Source organism: Solenopsis invicta, chromosome 3, assembly GCF_016802725.1.
Source record: "Solenopsis invicta isolate M01_SB chromosome 3, UNIL_Sinv_3.0, whole genome shotgun sequence".
Classification (NCBI taxonomy): Eukaryota; Metazoa; Arthropoda; class Insecta; order Hymenoptera; family Formicidae; genus Solenopsis; species Solenopsis invicta.
The window spans coordinates 23,277,759-23,298,234 of NC_052666.1; the positions used below are offsets into that span (position 1 = coordinate 23,277,759).

Below are 20,476 nucleotides of genomic sequence, written 5' to 3' on the forward strand. Positions count from 1 at the left end.
TAGATCAAGGACTCTTCTATCTTCTCTTTTTAATCTAGTCTCCTTCATTATAATATTCATGAAATTAGGCTACGATGTAATAATTGTATCGCCGATTTATTCAACTCCTTAGGAAAGGGGATGTCACACGATTATCTTTGTCATTAACACGATAAGAGAGACCCGTCGTCTTTATAGCCATTCGAGAAATGTACGCACACTAACGCATCGGTTAGCAGTTAATCTCAGGCTAAAAGTTAAACTCCAACTCCTTAATCTGACAGTATAAAGCCGTGCCCTCAGATAAACTTCGCCTTTTCGACCTCGCGCCCGCACCGAATGGCCCGATCTCAAGGGGGCACATTTTTATGTAAATTTAATGGCTTTACCAGTGTAACGAGGGAGACAACTTGCGCTTTTGTTACGAGCAAGAATGTAATACGACCGAGAGGACATTGTTAATATATAACTCTCTCAACTTTAGATTCTTCCGCAAAGTTCATTGTATAAGAAATCGCGTATCGTGCATAAAGTTTATTCGACGATAAGCTGCTTCTCGATCAAGTGCGATTTTATGTGGACTCCCCCATCACCCTCGTCATTTCCTTGGGCTACGGATTTATTTCGATTTTTCCTGCATAACAGTTTAAAGGAACTTCTCTATTTTTTAACATTATACATTGTTATGAAAGCGATTGATACATGAATCATTTTTCTGCGAGATCATACGCGAATATGTAGAGCATATTCTACCTTATATCTGGGATGAAGTTTAATAACGTATAATCTTTATTCGATATATCGTAAAATAGAGAGAGAGAGAGAGAAAGAGAGAGAGAGAGCTAGAGCATCCCGCGTATAAAATAAGCCAGCTATGCACACGCCGAGATTCAACGATAGAAAACTCTTTTTCGTTTCTTTCAACATCGACGGTTCTCTCTTTCTCTCTCGAGATCTAATAACATTAAATTACAAGAAATCAAGAATGGATTGCGACGCATCCGAGAGCGCTTCCTAATCCCCTTAGAACGAGCATCCGAAAGAACGTCGAAGGGGTTGCAAGACGAATCCTTCGAAAACGAACATAATCGAATCGGTACGACGGGAATAAGTATTCTGAATGCTTCTTACATTCAATGTATCGATTGACCCAGCCGATTTCTATTGAGAAATGCAGAGCGAAAACTCGGAATGCTATTGTGAGGAAGCAAATACGGAACAAGCACTATCGGAAGGATGCGAAAGGCTGGTTGATTAATTGCGCTTGTACAACCACTTTAAGATTGATGTGTGAGACTCGCGATAAAACCGTGGTAACTGTTAGAATATTCCAGAGACTGATATATTTTTTAAATATCGGAAAAATTTAGTAAAAGTAAATGGAGTCACTGCACCAGTCGCTGAACAATTGCCAATAAATGACTGTGTGTTTAAAAAAAATATTAAAATAAAAATCATCATAATAAGAAAACATAGACGGACATGTAAAAACAATTAATTGAAAAATCTTAAGGATTATAGCTAGGATTTTAAGCCCATTCTACAATAACTGTAACATAAGACCGTAAAGTTGTAAGAGCTCATAAGCGAATGAATAACTTTCATTTATAACGTTACAACCTTATGTTTATAGCTATTGTAGAATGGGCTTTGAAATGCTGATATTTGTGTGATCTTATATACATTTTCAAGTTCATAAAATTGCACGCCGAATAAGTATCCGGTTCTGAAACACAGTCATAAGTTGAGCAAGAATATTTATTGTAATATTAATTGAATTTTATCAGAATATTAAATTGATAATTAATTTAATAATAATTATGATGCCAATGAGAAAACACTTTCCCTTTTAAAAAAACTGTAAAAAATTTGTAAAAAATAACATCCAAATAATAACATTTCAAAATAATAAATTGTAAATTAATTGGCATTGTTTACATTTATTTTTCACGTAGATTTGATTTGTATTTCGTTTTTATTTAAAAATGTACATTACATTTTTATTTGATAAATATAGTTTTAATTTAAAGTATTTTAAAATTGTAACAAATAACAATAAAAACTTGATGAAATTCAAAGTCAAATAAGAACTAAGACCGTTTTGGATGTCACCCACGTCGGTTATAATTGTTATAATTGTTTAAAAAATTTTCTTGGACAAGACGGTGCTTGTGACCAGTCAGAATCAGAGTCCATTTATTGATTCTGACACGAAATGCGAAACCTTCTAGCGAATTTAATTCCAAGGGAGGAGTTAGAGGTGGACCTTAAGAAAGAAGTACAGGCGTTCTACGTTATTACAGTCCAACATAATCTACCGTTGCACTGAAGAACTTCATGTTAAATCAAAACGTTTCCTTTTTACGTTATGTACTAATTTGAATTCGCATTTACACCTAGCATGGCTTGTTTATTTTTTACTCTACCTTAGTTCTTATTTAATTTTTAATTATTTTAATTAAATATTGTTTTTAATTTGTTCAATTACTAGTTCAATTTCTCATTTGTTCATGACTGATGCAATGATACTAATAATCGTGACGCGTGGCAAATTGAGAATGGATATTTGCAAGAAAAACGGGAAATCAAATTAAAATATTTATTATTATTATTATTATTATTAATACAAGATGGTGATCTGAGACAACAATTATCTCTCGTTTAAATCTTGCGAGAACGCTTCCACGTTAAATATATATCGCTTATCACATGCCGTTACCCTGCATCGCTGCGGTATCATTCCCTCGCTGGCTCGATTCGCGATTTGCCAGAACATAAGTAGGCTACATGCGAGTCCCGCAAGTAGCAGCGAGTGCACCCGACATTCACGGGAAATCACTCTCAAAGGTATAACGTAGCAATCCTGGATTCGCGGTCGATAACTGCGCGCGATACGGCGGCTCAATTACAGCGGCTGCGAACTTTCGCCCCAAGACGACATTTCGTAGCAACTTACGAGCGTATCGAGGGTAAGAGCGGTGCTGCTAGCGAGAGAGAGAATTCGTAGCGCTTGCAGCAAAGCAGCAATGTAGGATACAGGGGATGCGGGAAAGGGTAACGATGACGCGGGAACAGGGCGGAATATCGGGGAAATGGAGGAAGAGCCTCTCCCTAGGATAAAGTCGTAAGTCAAGACGCATAGGCACGTGCGCGCGTATCCCTTCTATTGTGCCATCCCATTAAACATTCGTTGTCGTGTATAACGGTTATAAAGGGAGATAATAATCTCGCGATGCAGTAAACACCGGCGAGTTAAAACAAGTGCGCGGATTGCGTACTGTACCCTCCTACAATGTCGTAGAAGGATGAAGGTAGGACGGTGAAGACAAGTATAAACGTTTCACCGCCACGAGCAATGCTCGCGGGCGTGGAAAGTAATTTAAGGAGCGATCAAGCTGTCGCCGGCAATGCGGCTTACATTCAGCGCGGCCCGCGTTACGGCCAACGCGCGGAGAGGAGAGATAACCAGACGAAGATCGTATACATATTTCCTCGCGAATAAATCGACGGTACTGAGGGTAATAAGCCTCCCTGGCGCGAGGTAGAATTCACGCGGAATATCTATTGCGCACGATCGCCGAGTGCACTCGGAGCACCGTGGAGCGCCTGAAAGGTCGGTGCCGTTCGTGTAATTCCAACGAATGTGAACATCAAATCCGCGATTAAGAACGTCCGCGTAGTTTCGAGCAGTCGAGAAAGAAGAAGCGGAGGAGTGCCCAAGAGAATCGCAAAAACTGTACGATTGAATCGACGATGATAACAAAAACTCTTCGAGTGGAGGAATCCGTCTCGAGTGTTTAACTGTAACTTCTGACGCCAAGCACGCTGCACAAAAGATTCGCATCGCGAACACTTTACAATTTATATTACGGCCTTGTAACACGGGTCCTTCCTCGCGGACCATGCGATTTCTCTTCCCGCAAGATTTACTGGTAAAGTTGTTGCTAGTCTGCCATAAAATATTTAATTAGTTGTCTTAATGCCACTTATTTCTTGAGCGCTACCTGCTACTTGTTTCTCTCGACTCACCAAACTTTCGTGAGGTACAAACGAGGCCAAAGTATATAACGTGCTAAAAAGGATTAATTAATATCTCTTCGGTCACATTAATATATATATCATTTACCCTAGAGCGTTACTGTAAATGAATTCTTATCCATGGGTTAATTCAAGTGTTTGCTACAATATTAAATAGCAGCGCTTGCTAAGAACTTATCGCTCTGTCTCTTCTTTGATATATCTGTAGACAGACGATGTTAGATGTCTATGTTGTATGTGATTTCAAACTTGCCTAGGCGAATATTCACCCAATGTAGCGTAATGTTAAAGATGTTTTGGTTATACAATACAAGCTAATAATTATCAAAATTTAATAACTGAAGGCTCTAGGTTTATTCTTTTTTTTTCTTAATCAACAACAAAAAATTTTGCAAATACCTGAATTTTTGCCCTAAAATTAACTGCAAAAAAGAAAACAATAAATTTGATTTATAATAATTTCGAAAATTACTATATTTTGTTGCAGTTTTAAATAAATAACTTTTGAACAAGTAAGTAATCTAAATGAATTTTTACACGAATATTTATTAGTCTATGCAAATTTTTTGATTTAATTGGTAATACTAATATCAAATTTGCAAATAATTTTTTTCTGCGAGAGAATAATGGTCTCTTTTTAATAACGTTGTTAAACATTAAAATTCATTTATCTTACATTAAAATAGTGCTAGTTCTGTAATTCTGTCACCTTACCACCTATGAAGTAGACATAAAAAAAACGTGAAAAGATTTTTAGTTATGTAGATAAATTTTCACCCGGAATAGTATTAGCGTCAGAAAAATATGAGTAACATTCTAGTTATGTCATTGCACTCTACTGCTATCATTACCGTTTCTTTTTTACATCCATAAGACTTTCGCTCCGCGTCAAGCGCAGCTGCAATCAATCAATCTCTCTCTCTCTTTCTCTCTCTCTCTCTCTCTCTCTCTCTCTCTCTCTCTCTCCTCTCTCCTCTCTCTCTCTCTCTCTCTTGTTACTCTTAATTAAACAATTGATCCATACACCTGATACTTTACAATTTTGGAGAATATATAATTTCTTGTCGCATGCATCGAGGATATTATTATCGATAACGTCGCAATACAATTACTGTAATCGTTTGGAACGGTAAAGTGCAAATATTGCCGCAAGGCATGCCACGACATGTATCGTGTCTAGCGAAATATCAGTGACGTACATCAAACGCGACTGCGCGCTCTTGCAGAGTGCGAAATAATCGTCGCGTCGTCTAGAATAATGTTTCGCGTCATCAAAGGCGATGATGACTACGCTGAAATCGCCGTGGTGGGCAACCGTGAATGCAGCGTTGCAACGCTGATTGGAATTTAGTATGAGGCTAGTAACGTAGAAACTAGTAACGTTTCCCGCTTCTCCAATTAAGCTACCCGGATGTAAATCGGGTTAAGGGAATCCTGTAGCGCGCGTCGTCGGCGGGATTCATTCGTTGAGGGAACACGAACGGCAATTCATTGTTGAGAAGACCGTTAAATGTTAGCGGAGATCTTTAAATTAACGTTACGTTACATCTGGGACGCTTCGCAAAACGCGAGCGTCGCGTGTGAAAAGAAAAACGAAATCGGGCGCGCGTGTCGTCAAATGAAACTCATCTGTCCATTTGAATCCGGCGATGTCGATTACGAAGATTGGATGCGACAAAAATTGGGCGTCACGAAGATTAAGCTTGTCGGGATTAAGCAGACGTAAGACGCGACTTCTCCGGAGAGGGACGGCAGAGACGCACTTTTCTCTATCCCTCCCACCTCCCGCGGATAAAAACTCATCAAAGTTCGCGCCAGCCAGCAAACTGACGCCATTAGAAGTAATTTATCATTTAAAAGTGGCCCGTTCTTGCCGCCACGCTCAGCAAGCTGCGACATATGCGGTATTAACTTTCTTATGACGGAATCCTCTTGACCCGTTTTCACCTTACGTGGTGCACGAGCGTGGCATCCCGCGCATGCAAGTTGGCTCGGCGCGCGTCACGTACGTACGTAACGACCATATTATAATACAGGCATTTATCTGACACCCCATCTCTCCCTGCGCACGAAATAAGCCATACGTAATTCCCTCCTAATTATCCGAAAATGCACTGTCACGGCCCGTGTATGCATGTAGCGTTAATGTTAACGTGGAAAGAAATAATGCATCACACTTGGAACGTATCGCTCAATTTAGCGATTAATCCGCTTAGTCGGACTACTATTCGCCCGCCGCCGCCGCCGATGCGCCAACTCTATCAGCCGTATAAAGAAACAATTGCGCGAACGGTTGTATGTACGCAATGAATAAATTCAATCTGTTCGCGATACCGTCGGTGTTATTATACGCTCCGTTCGCTACCGGAACAAATGGCTCTCACAAATCTCGTTTATTAATGCAGATAGAAAAGTGTTTCTCGCCTCTAATGTGGAGGACGGCCGCAAGCGTGAAAATGCAAATCACGGGATATTATACGGGATATCTCTCGTCTTAGTTTCCGTGCTAAAATGTTTTCGCAAGGAAGAGGAATGTAATGAAAATCGGGATGAGCGATAAAACCGCGGCAAAGGGGAGGGGGAAGGGGGTTTCGCTGAGGCGCGAACTTATTTTAACAGATGCCATACTACAGAATCGCGATTGCCTCGTATTTTATATCCCGTAACTGCCAAGGGGACGAATATTTCACCGTTATTAGTAATATAAGTAAACACCGTCGTTACCGGCCATTAAGATAAGACGTAGCGAATTAAACGCTCGGTTAATTTGCCACTTTTCATCTCGCATGCAATTTATTCCAAACGAAGTGCGCAAATATAATGAATGCCCGGCATTGCGCATTTGTTGCATTTGGAATTATATTTAATTGGATATTGGGAGATATATTATATTTAATAGAATTTTCTATAACTTGATAACTCGTTTTACAGCAAGCTGTTTACTGTTAACCGTTTGAGCGTCTACTGCACGAATGTGTAAGCGGCATAATAAAATAACTACGAATTTATGTAATTAACACAAAACGAAACGCAGCTCTCTCTCTCTCTCTCTCCCTCTCTCTCTCTCTCTCTCTCTCTCGTCGAGCCAAACCTGTGTGTACTGTGACGAATAATCGCTCGGCGGGATAAAATTAACGTGTCGAAACGCTGCCTTAAATCGAGTGCAAATTAAAAGCATTGAAATGATCAGGAAGCGGTCCCCGAGCTCGTTACACGCACGCAGGATAATTACATGCGATTACACCTCTAACGCGCCACGCTGAAGTATGTGGCGTTATCGGAAAATATGTAAATCAGCGTTATCGATTTGGCCGCGCGCGCGGAGGGAGCGCAAACGCGCTAATAAACAGCGCGTACGAGCGTGCGATAATCATCGATCGATCGCCATTGATGGTGTACTTACTTCTTTCGCTACAGCGGCACTACGCACAGGTCGCACTCCTTCGCCTTTCGCCAATTTCCGCTTCTTATTTTTCTCCACCGTCCCGCGTTTTTTTTCTCTCTTTTTCTCGTCGAGCCACTCCGGTCGTGCTTCCTCATGCAGCCCCACTGAAAAACCGTGCCGCTCGGTCAAAAATCACAGTTCTCGCTCTTATTGACACTTTCCGTCTCGCAGTTAAGGGCTAACTAACACGGCAGTTCCTCCCAACCCTCGAGCATTCCCCCTCATTGCCGCTTAAACGGTTAAATCGTAAACGATTATCTACTTCCTCCTCCGGAATCGCACTTACAATTCGCTCGCGCGAAACGCCGCCATCAGCGTGATGCAGAATCCATTCCGCCGCATTTCGGAATACATCGCTTCAAGTAGTAGATGGTCATCCAACACGGTCGATCGGAGAGCGCGTATCCTGTCGGAGTCCGCGATACATCTGTGAGCTGGCGAGTTACGAGGTAGTATCGCTCAACCGGGAGTAATTCGCGTGGAATCACAGTTCTCGCGATGTCGAAACAATTCCCGCGCACCACCGATCTGCAATTTCGCGAGCGTTCACCGTCGTCGGTCGCTTGGAACGGGGCGAGAATTTCTTGACGCGCGGCCACGCGCGCCTCTGCCGAATTTATCGGGACAAATTGTTACGTTCTTACTCGAAAGTTATATTGCGAAAGGAAAACGATCCACCTATGCACTGTTAAATGTTAAAGAATCGAATTTAAACTATTTCTTGAGTTAAATAACATTTTTTTTTTTTGTTTTTTTTTTTTTACTTCTATGTTTGTCAAAATTTATTATTTTAACACAAATATTTAATTAAAGGAACAACCTCATTAACCTATTTCTGTAGTTAAATTACTTAGTTTCAAAGTAAATAGTATTTAATATTAACGTATACATTTAGTAAATGATAAATAAAATTTGAGTCAAACTTAACATTTTTATAGTTAACTTGTTTGACTTGAAAATGTATATAAAATCACACAATAAATATTAGCACCAAGATTTAACTTTGACCTATAAAGCTTTTCGTTTAACATAACTTGTTTAACTTCGTTGTTTTACTTTAAATTGACGACATATTAAGCAAAAGCAATTGCGACCTATCAGAATGGTTAAAAATAACTCAAATTTGATAGAACTACGAATTGAACAAAGTGCACGTTTCATGCTCCGCTCGCCGTTGGGCATAAGAGAAGAGGCTGCAATAATCGCGCGCGCACACGTTTCGGTATTTACAAAAGGGTAACGGTCAAGCCGGAAATAACAAACAGGAAGGAAATTTCGCCATCTATTCAGTTACGTAAGTGGTCCTCGCTCACGTTCTAAACGGCCCGAAGCACGTTAAACGTTCCGAGTGCTGCTGCATTGACGGTTGTTTACAACGTCAACGCTTTACAAACACACGTACCAGCTCTAAACTAACTGTTATCAGATCCTAACTTGGATCGAATTAGGTTGAATTAGGTATTGCAAAAATGCAAGAGAAAAAGAAAGAAACGTTCGACGACGCCGCGTCGATCAGCTGAAATCCCCGATAAACATTCGCTTCTTTTGCCGATATTTAAAAATCCCCGCCGTGAGATTTAAATAACAGATCGGCTCCTATCGCGTCTCATAAAAAAATCACAGCTCTCCGCGGAAGTCATAAAAAATCTATCGCCGTCTGGCGTAGAAAAATTCTGCATTCGTAATGTCAATTCCATCGCACAATCGATGGCGAGAATCACGTGATGAAGCTCATACGATCTCCTTTTTTTCCCTTTCGCGTAATTTCGTGTGTGAATTTTTCGTTTTTTTTTGCCCTTATTTTTTTTTATCCATCTCCACTCTTTTTGTCCTACGGCCGGATCAGGTAATGCCTCGAAGGGCGGGACCGGACATGCCCTACTTTTACGGTGACCGGCGTATAGTTTTTAATCCGAAACTAACAACGTGACGCGGGTTAACCGCTCGGTAAGATTACGTGCGCGATGTCACACGCCGAAAGGCGTACCCTCGCATGCACGTATCGCCGCGGAAATTTCAATCGCGATGACCGATCATCTTTCCTTTTTTTACCCATTTATTCTCACGTTATAAATCTTCTCGCGATAAAACTACATTAATAATTTCGTCCAATTTTTGCAATTCATATTGCGCATGATGATGAATGCGGCGCGCTGTATCGCACGTCAGAGATTACGCGAGAAATATAAAATTCATCGGGCGTAATCTCCAAGATTCGATCAAAGTAATGAACTCGTTGAAATTGTGTGTGAACGACGTGGAGAAATTCCCTAACTATTTAATGCCTTTCCGTCACTCTCCTCGGAGCCCGCGATAATGACCCGTGTCGTTAACATTCCCATACAAACGGGCTAGAGAAAATGAGAAAGCGGGTATTCGGGCCTACTGTGTGTGTGCTTTCGGTCTCTTCGATCACTCCGCGAATCGCAGCAGCCGGAGAGCAATCAGATAGCGATGCAGATTCGCGCGCGATTTATCTTCCCCTCCCTCTCTCTCTCTCTCTCTCTCTTTCTCTCCCGTGCACGATCACATGTCACCGACAGACCCGTGGTCCGAAGCACTAAAATTTCACGGTACTCGTTCATCGAGGAGGATTCATCCGAGCGTGCACCGCTTGTCAAAATCTTTCGCCCGAGCGGCGTACGACGACGCGAGTCACTTCACAAGTGCCGCCTCGAGTTCGCACCAAGACAATGTTTACTCGCACGATGACATTTATTTATCGTCGACGCGACGATGAGATATGCGGGGTGGCGACCGGCGACGCGACCGGCGACCGAACTGGAGCGGTTCGTGTAAAAAAAAAAAAATTTTTTTTACGGCGTATCGATGCGCGAAAAAAAGCACGTCCACTTCCGCCCGCTCGAGTTCTTATGAATCTTTTCGTGGGAATGCTCCGCTCTCGCCCGCTGCTCGTTAGGGCTTCGCCAATGGACTGCCAGGCGCCGAGGCAAAAGCTACGGCGCAACACGCCGACGCATCTACCCCCTTCGCAACCCCTTACGCGGGCTGACTCCCCGCTTTGCGGCAGGCACCGATGCCGACCCACACCGACGACGAGCTTTCCACTCGTTCTCCACGCGTGAGAGCTTGTGCTTGCTTGCTTTCACGACTTCGTAAAACACGAACGCCGACACGGACGATGGTCCACGTCGCGGATGTACACGCGGTTTTCGACGATGATCGTTTCGCGCAACGGGATGCATCACGCGCGTCGTTAGATATCGCGTCAATTTGTCCGCTAAATGTACAGATGGAATAACAGAGCGATTAAATTATAATAGAGATACCAATTACGATGACCAATTATTGCATTTGGACAAACGGTTAGGAATTGTTAAACCTTCAATGTGTAACGAAGGGAGATATTATCGCGAATTGTTATCCAAACTCATCTCCCAATATACAATATATATATATATATATTTTTTTTTTTTCTTTATTAACATGAAATATCACGTTACGTAAATCGATTGAAAGCAGACCAAGGATCATTTGTCACTTTTTGAACGGCGCACGTAAAATGTTTAGCGAGGTTTAACAATGTAAAAAGCAAAAAGAGCAATATCAAGCACATTGCTTTGAAGACCGCCGAAATTAAATGCCGACAAAGTGTACTGACACTCGATGGTCTATTGCTCTATGGATATGACGCATTTTGATTCGCGTATGCTGCAAACTGCACGGCATGTCGCACGCTTGGGATATGACAGGTAATGTTGCAACACGAAAGAGGATAAATTTGATTTAACCCGTTTCATATTTTCGCTCTTGGGGTATTCAAATGTATCAAATACTTTGTGCCAATCGAAACATCCACGTGATCGTGGGGCAGAGATAAGGGAGGGGGGAGGATCGTAATTTGCATAATTATGCAATAACTGTGATGTCAGGTACCCTTCATCCCGTCACATCGGTGGCAGACATTCCAGCGAACCGGCGAACAAATGAACGTATACATATATCGAAATGTATAAAATTCAACGTACCAGAATTATGCGACGACGCAAGCGCCATTTCTCTAATATATTCTCGACATATTCCTTTCCTAAATGTGTCTTTACATCTTTAAAGTGACGGCGATGTTTCGACGACAGAAAATGGCACGACGTTCGTTAAATTTGCATCTACTCGCGACAGTTGACATAACGAGTGCATTTATCCATAGAAAGTTCTGATGCCAATCCGTGGAATCGTACTGTGCAATTATAACAAGATTTAACCCTTAAACTGTAATGTCAGTCTTACAGACCGCTATTGAAATTTTACTTGACAATAACTTCCTTTTATTAAAATTAAGTAATTTTTTTCTCTCAGTGTATCAGCTTCCGCTTTACTACTAAATTTTTTCTTTTTTTACGCTCTTTCAAATAATATATTACAATTTTGTAGGTTTCATTTAAAATATTTAAGTTGAGGTCCCGCAAAAGCACTCCTTAGGAGGTATATAGGATTATATATAAACATTTGTCTTGGGTTATATATGTCCATATATAATTATAAATAATTATATATATGAACATATTTAATTAACATTATGTATAATTATATATAAAAAATTTTTCCCAGAATATATTTTGCGGTTTTTCATAATTTTGAAACGTTCGTTAACTATAACAAGTAAAATTCTACAGACTTTAGAGACACCATGTATATAAAATTTTTTTATTAATCTTTACATTGAAACACCTTTTTGCACCTTCCTTATTAAAAAGTTTTAGTATAATTAAAAAATATATGTTTTTCATTGTAAAAAGACTTGTAAAATTACCGGACACATGATAGCGGTCTGTCAGTAGTGTGATTTTTTCGAACGTTACAGTTTAAGAGTTAAGATAACTTTGCTACAACTGTTTACTTTTCTTATTATACGTACGTGTACCGTACCGCGAAAATATAAACGGGATCAATGACTACACATTTGCCCAAGATAGATATCAGACTGATTGATGGCCAGCATCGATCAAGTCTACCGCTCTCTCGCGAGCTACATTAACTTTATATTAAATACTTCATCATTTTTCCGAGACACGTCACGCGCTTCACCGATTTACCGTCGATTTCCTCGACCGAACGAGCGACGAACGAGTTACAGATTTTTTTTCTGTTTGACACGAATTTTCACACTCTACGAGTCACCTCTCATTTCTACGTTAAAGTATTTATTTATCTGTATTTCACGCCTGATTGTACGCTCGACTTACACTTTTGTTATAAAACACGTTTGTTATATAAAGCATGATGATGAATACAATATTCACGCGCGCTGGCTCTCTTCGCGCGTGATTGACGCCGAAAAACAACATTTAAAATCGTTACACGGGGACGCACGCACAAAAGTTTAACATTTGCATCAATCCGCCATTCCCATTTCGGAGAGCGATGCGATAAATCGATGCAAATGTTAATGGATTACGCCATGAGCGTATACAAGTTCGTATACAATGTCGGAACGTCGAGTATACTCGAAATGAAGTCCTACTTGATTTTGTAAGTACAATACAATAATGGCATGCGGCTACCGTTTTACATGCCAATTGTCCCTCCGAAATATATAACCTACCCCGCGCGTGTGCACGCGCGTACTTCTCTATATCGCTCTATATTATCGGACAGTGCTGTCGGCAATGGCCCATCAACATATCGTTACCTGTCTGTCGATAATCATCCCGGCCCTGCGCGCGCGGTCGCTCGTATCCGGACTTCCGTAATAATTGCATAATGTGCTAATAGCGCTCGTAAAATGGTTACGCGTCCTATGAAATGATTACACTCTCCGGTACAACGGCAATTGCGATATCATACCCGAGGGCGCTTCGTCGATCCCGTTCGCATACACGCACGCACGCAGGCACGCACGCACGCACGCACGCACGCACGCACGCACACGCAAAAATCGCGCATTAATACAGATAATTTATATATAATGTAATAAAATACGGACACGTGTTCGCGCATCCGCGAACTCGTATTACGGATAAAGTCCATCTAATTATGAAGTTACATTTTAAGTGTCGTATTTTAAGCGCGAACAGCCTCCTGCCCGTGCGGGAACGCACACGCTATTTCCGCGCTCGAGTTCATGTAATACTCAGACGACTGCAATTTTACCAACATATTACGTCTCCCCTTCGAAAGCTATGCTGGACACGTAGTGGTGAAACACGATTCGAAATACCTCACGAATCATCGGAAGATGTAATGGACTGCAGGTGTGAGAAAACGTGACAGCGGCAAGTTGCAACGGCATATCCGCAACGATACAAGACAGAATCGCTTTTGCGTAATCTTGCTGGTAGAAATGAGAAATATTCATGAGACTCGAGCTAAATAAGAAACCCAGATCGTATTTGCTACAGTAATGCAGAGAGAGAAAGAGAGAGAGAGAGAGAGAGAGAGAGAGAGAGAGAGAGAGAGTGAGAGAGAGAAAGAGAAAGAGGGTAAAAATTATCTCGGAACTTTTTTCAATCACTACCTCATCTTTCTGCTCGTGTCTCGCTGTATACGTTTTTGTACGCAGCTGTTGGAACTCGGAGTACTTGCATCTCTTGCGTTATACCCAGCTTTTTGGAAGAGTAATTCAAAGTATAACGTGACCGCCGCGGGGGAGGGGAGAAGAGGGGGAAGGAGACGAGAGAAGCACGAAATGGTCGCATGCTGGACTCTAACAGGGAGATGCAGCCTGTTTAATTAGCGAGCAAATTAAATGCCGGGACAGCCACATCCGACATGGCCCGCGCAATTAGAGGTATTATAAATTAATTATAACACCGTCAGTTTTGTAGGATTCAATCTCGGAATGGGCTTGGCGCTGGCGAGTGGAATGAACGCCAAACTTATCTCATTGCCGACCGCTTACGATGCGTTCTGTTATTTCATTTTGGAGTGTAGAGACGTATCTTCAATTACACGTGGAGAGAGAATCGAGCGGTATAAAATTGGCTTGGCAATACGCGCGAATAAGAGATCCAAATCGGCGCTCTAAAAAAAGAAAAAATGTGAAAACGAAATCGGGCCGGAAACGATAGTTAAGGCTCCTTTCCCAAAGAAAATAAAAAACTTTGGAAATACAGATTTATCTAATTACCGCTTTAAAGCAATTCTTGTAAACGATCAATATTATTGAACACTGCGCGATATACTGTTGATCATCGGGAAGACGATCTATTATTAAGCTTGTTTTGAATTCTCCAGAGGATTATTGTACAATATAATTGTACAATTGTTGATCGCCTAGGGACCGCTTAAAACTTAAGTAGCAGGAAATAACTTAAACGTTAAATTATAATGTACCAAGACTATTACGACGTCACACTCGAAGCCGACTGTAATCCCGAGGACTGCTTTTCCTTGTAATCGGTTAAGCGCGATTTGTAGCCTTAACCGGCTGCACGATCGGGTCGGCCACGTAAATGGCGTAGAACGGGTAACGTCTAAGATTCCCCCTGGGGGGGTGTCACGAATTGCCAAGCGGAGCTTAGAAGTCTCGGGCAGAATAGAAACCGATTAAGCGAAACAACCGACTGACAGCACCTGTTGATACTTCGCCTAGCTCGTGGCGAAGGTGCGGACTAACGGATACACGCTACCCGGGGTATCGTGTAGGTGTGTGTAAGTTCCAACGTGTGTATGCTTGTTTGCGCACCCCCGTGGTTGATGTCCGGTGTCGTCGCGGTTCCGCGAGAACGAAGACGCCGCCAACGGAAACGAGGGTCGGTACGGGAAGGGGGTCAATCCCGAGGAACCGAGAGATCCAATTTTGGAGCAGCGCGCCCCGCGGTAAATTGAATCGAGCCCAGACCTTGTTAATATTCGAGCGCTATTACCCTTTGTCCGTGATTCAGCACATTACGCACTCACCCGCGTTTAAAGGCACATAGCATCGCATGCATCCGTAAACTGTTTACGGTCAGATGTGCGCGAATGTGCGCCCGTCTTCCGACGCTTCCTCCAAAAAGTTGCATACGTTTTCTTCACCGGAAGAAGAATTGGCTGAATTAATTTTGAAATATGGATGCAACAACCTGACAATTAATGAAATATGAACGATCTATAATTTTCATTAAAAGAACCAGAGAAATTTGATTGCTCGTATTCTGGTTAAGATAACTAGACCAATTTGATTGCATGCATTCTGATTCCGACTACACAACAAAAAATCTGGTTGCATTAATTGGAAATCTAATAAATTCAACCAGTATTTCAGTTCAAAACGAATCAGAATTTTGTAGAAATTATCAGATTCCTAAATTTATTTTTATACAAAAATGAAAAACTGTATTGTGAAGATACATCTCTCATTTACTTTCGTCTTTGAACCTAATTCTGGGAACTCGCAAAAAACATTATTTGATGAAAAATTTTATAATGATGCGTCTTTTATTTTATTGTGTGATTTTCTTTTTTTTTTATTAAAAAAAAGAATAAGGCCTGGCAGAGCCATCCAGCCAGTCCAAACATCAGAAATGTACATACATAACTCAGGAGGGGAGTGTAGAAGGTTCTCTTTCTCTAACGCCAACTTTACCAAAAATGTGTAAATGTGTAAATGTGTGTGAATGTCCGCAGTTCATGAACTCGGGTCCGTGGGTTCGCTAAACCCAGACGACTGTGCGGATCAGCCGTCCCTGCGGGAAGGGTGTGATTTTCTTCTTACAAGAAAGCCGTTGCGTCCATCTAACGACGGTGTCGCGTATTACTATTATACCAGAAGTTTTGCACAAATTCAACTAGAAAGTCTTAATGAAATCCTTACAGTTGTTATATCTAAATGTTCTGGTTACCAAAATATTTAATTGTTATATAACCAAAAATTTTGTTTATTTTATTCAAAATTTGCTTAACCAAATATCTTTTATCTTTTTATTTTAATCATGATTGTTTATTTCCGTTATTTACTATTATAAAATCCACAATAATTTGACGTCATATGAACGTCCAAACTACATACCATTCTTCATACACGGACATTCATTTGACGTATCGAACATAATCTGAAAACGTCCCAGGAATGTTTTCCTCTTAAAAATTTTATTTTAACGAGTTATCGGACATATTGGACGTCTCTAAAATGTTTGCGTAAACATTACGCAGGACGTCCAAATGACATTATTAAGACATATTTTAGACGTCCAATCTTTCATGACATAAACGGAACTTTTCATGACGTACTTTGGACATCCCGGAACGTTGATTTGTTGCTTGGATCGTAATCTACGAGAGCGTGCTATTTTATACGAGTTTTACGCAGTAGGTGTGTTTGTGTGCGTGAAATCAGAAAAAATGTCTAAGAATCAACAATATTTATGTTACATGCTATTGAGGAAGAAAAAAACTTCAACAAATTTCAAATTTCGTGACGTTTTGGCAAATAAATAATAAAATTTTCCTCTTCGCCATTCCTTTAATTCATTTATTTCTAAACGGATTTTGTCTCAATGGAATCTTAGCTCGATGCTTACTCGCAGAGATATTCGACGTTCAAAACTTGAGCCTTCAAGATCCCTCTGTGCATTACCGAGCTAATTAATCCTGCATAAAGCAATTTACGGCGAACTAATTCAAGCGGCTATAGAAACTGCAATCTATTTATTGCGATTTCAACGATAGCTGAAAAGCTGAAAATTTTTGTTCTCTCTTTCGGGGGGAATTAGAGCACAGGAAATTAGTACGATCGAGCTGCTATCGCGTATGTACTTGTGCGTACTCGAATCTTTCGGCATATGACGATAACAATGTAATGTCATGAACAACAGTATCATGAATCCTGCCGAAAGAGAATCTCGTCGAACTTGACTCACTGATCACATGAGCCCCAAATGCAATTCACTTCTGAAATCCCCTTTATGCAGACATGATGAATGCATACGGGATATTTTTCTGATAGGCCACGGAATCCAGTAATATTCATGTTTCATTAATTAAAATATAACATATATACGCTGCATGAGAGATATTCTCCCAATATCAATGTTATATGAATATTCATTATGATACAGAATCAGTTTACAGGAATAAAAGTTTTCATTATAATTTTAATATTTTACATGTTTCTGTAGATGTGTGTGATCGTGCGCGCAAGCATGTGTATATATGTGTGTGTGTGTGAGGGGGGGGGGGTGAAAATTTGTAAGAAAAATTTATTCCGAGTTTGACTTTTCTTTTAACTCTACGGTCAATCAATCTAATTTAGATTAGCACGGGTTTTGTGCAATTTAGTTTTATACAAGTATAATATATGTTGACTTGAAAAGATATCTTCTTATCAATCTTTTGATAAAATGATTAATTAAAAGAAGAGAAAAGCATCTAATCAACCTGCTTTTACTACTGTTTCCAACATTAGTTAACTGAATAAAGTCACAATAGCTGAAAGCCGAAAAATAAGCGAAATTCGATTCAAAAGCAGTTCAATGCTTCCTTTAAACAGGCTTTGCGCGAATGTAGTAAAAATTCGATAGTCAGGATGAAATCTTGTTTTCGCGCTACTTTCTTTTTCCCACGATAATGCCTCCCGCGTTTTGGTTATTCGCTACCCATCTTGCGAGCATCGAAATAAAGCCATGCGAAACCAAAAGCAAAGTTTTATCTCTACAAATACGGAAATATTTCTGGTATTATCAATTGTGTAGTCGCGTGTCTGCATAGATAAGACTAAATCCAGACAACGTAAATCCAGACAACGAGCGTGAACGTTCACAAATAAACAACTTTTTTTAACGAATGCGAACTAATTGCACCCGATTGCCCATGTCGCCGAAATTCAATATAGAAACTTCTGATTGGTTTCGTGGAAAAGTTCCAAACAGCGGTCTCCGTGAATACTTAATTATGCCAATCGGAATATGAGCAAACGAAATGATCCTAATGCACAGCAATTGGGGTGAATTTGCGCTCTTTCGAACTCATTTACTTAATCTGAATCTGATTGAACGTGCAAACGACGAATTTTATTGTATTACATAATGAATATGAGAAATTTACTTTGTCTCATCCCCTACGGCAATGTTCCAATATTCACTGTCAGTATTAAAAATCCATAGTATATGAAACGTTAATTACAGCTTTTCCCCACTGGTTGTGAAAACTGGAACATGTACGGAAAAAAAACAATCATGATTGAATTAATCTGATATGCTTGGTCAAGCAAATTTTGGCAAAAAGAAACAAAATTTTAAAATTATCAAATTTCTCACAGATCAGTTTTTTGCAGTGTAGTCGAAATTTGAATATGTGCAATCAAATTTATCTAATTATGTCAACCAGAATATGAATAATCAAGTTTGTCTGGTTAATTTAATAAAAATTATGAATCGTTTATTTGTCCCTAGCTGTTGTTATATACATATTTCAAATTAAATTAACTAATTGTTTTCTTTCAATGTGGTCTTTCAATGTGGTATATCAAATAATAATCTATTGCTAGAATGAACATTATTATTTTATATTCCTATTAAGCTAGCCTTTCATTTTTAAATTATTTAAAATTAATTTTAAAATATTTTAAAATTAAGTGCTAATTACGTGCGAATTTGGTGCAAAAGTCCGAAATTGGATGCTCGAACATTTGACAAAAAATTAAGATAAATTATTTAAAACAATTATGATTTAGATTATCATATATTATAAATTTAATATTTTAATATTTTATTTGTAAATTAAATTTAGAAAGTAACAAAGAAATATTTTTTATAAAAATGTATTTTTTCTTTTAACCGTTTTCTTTTTTATATAGATAATGTTTTAACTTAGGAAAAAAGTTAATAAAGTAAAGTTTATGTGTTTTAAAAATAACTAGTTAAAGATAAAAATCAGTAACTTTTTAATATTATTATTTAACTTTGAATTTGTTAATTAGGTAAAACTACTCAACCCTGATTATTTGAAATATCTGAGATCCTGAGATATACAATTTATAATATTGTAACACCTTAAAATATCTTAAAATACTTCGAAGGCGTTATATTACGATGCAAGGTTGGGTAATTAAAATTAGTTTAAAAGGTGAAAGATAAGTAATAAAGTTGAAAGTTAATAACTTTTAATTAATTTTAAATGATTTAATTCTTTAATTTCAACTAGTTATTTTTGAAACACATAAACTTTAAGTCTAATCCATTCATCTTGAATCCATGGAATTTTATATTTGTAACGCTTTTAACTCAATATGAAAATATACATTTCCATAGATATCTTACACGGATCCATTATTCCGATCTAATTATAAGATAAGCGTTGATTTCTCACTCACCGACATCACGATGCGCAGCAGCGAAATCGCCACGTTGATCTGCAATACACAAATATATTTGGGTTGGAGCAATGTATATGTATAACTAAAAAGAAGTTATTCACTCGACTAAATTTTTCAACTCGATGGTCGTTTGGCACTTTACACGATATTCCCAATAGCACGCGACGCATTTTTAATATCGCGAAAGTATAATACGAAATATGGATAACGCATAGAACGGACGAACGGACTCCAAAACGGCGGAAACTTCTCGTAGATCGCGCAGATAATTTCATGCGACCGATTCGTTCGTCTCGTCGCACTGTACCGATTATCATTTACGTGAACGCAATGGGGACGAGAGGTGCGAATACCGAATACAAGTACAAATTGACTCACCGATCGCCGCTGGTCGCACCGTCCAGCTCCGTCTCGGCCACAACTGTCGAACATTTGAGATCCAAGACCCTCCTCGCAACGAATCATCTTGATTCGCACTTGGCTCTCCGTTTTTGATACTCTCGAAACACTTCTGATACTCACACGCGCGTGAAAACTCAGGATACGAGGCAACGGAGAAAATGCAAAACACGATTAAACGCGACGCGACTTCGCATCATGCATCGTATCCTGGCGACGGATGTTGGCACGAACGCCCGACATTTCCCTTCATTTTCGACACTCTACGGCACTCTCGAAATACTCGCGTTAAAAACTCGTACGGTACGACGAGGATGCGAGTCGAAATGCGCTGCGACGCATCGCGACCTTCCGCCGTGCTC

General features: G+C 39.8%; 1 protein-coding gene across 6 annotated transcripts in view; it reads right to left on the reverse strand.

Annotated features, from left to right (window-relative positions):
* The window catches only part of LOC105194268 (peroxidasin), a 188,667-nt gene extending 168,340 nt beyond the window's left edge, over positions 1-20,327 (reverse strand). Inside the window, exons 1-3 of one of the 6 annotated variants that reach the window (XM_026137252.2) lie at positions 9,849-10,414; positions 7,749-7,990; positions 7,421-7,566 (exon numbers count right to left, since the gene is read on the reverse strand). The gene's annotated coding sequence lies outside the window, so the exon portion shown is untranslated. Of the gene's footprint in view, positions 1-7,420; positions 8,148-9,848; positions 10,415-19,712; positions 19,752-20,093 lie in introns of those variants that run through there. The other 5 variants (XM_039446832.1, XM_026137251.2, XM_026137250.2 and 2 more) reach the window with 5 other exon arrangements.
* Between the last annotated feature and the right edge of the window lie 149 nt (positions 20,328-20,476).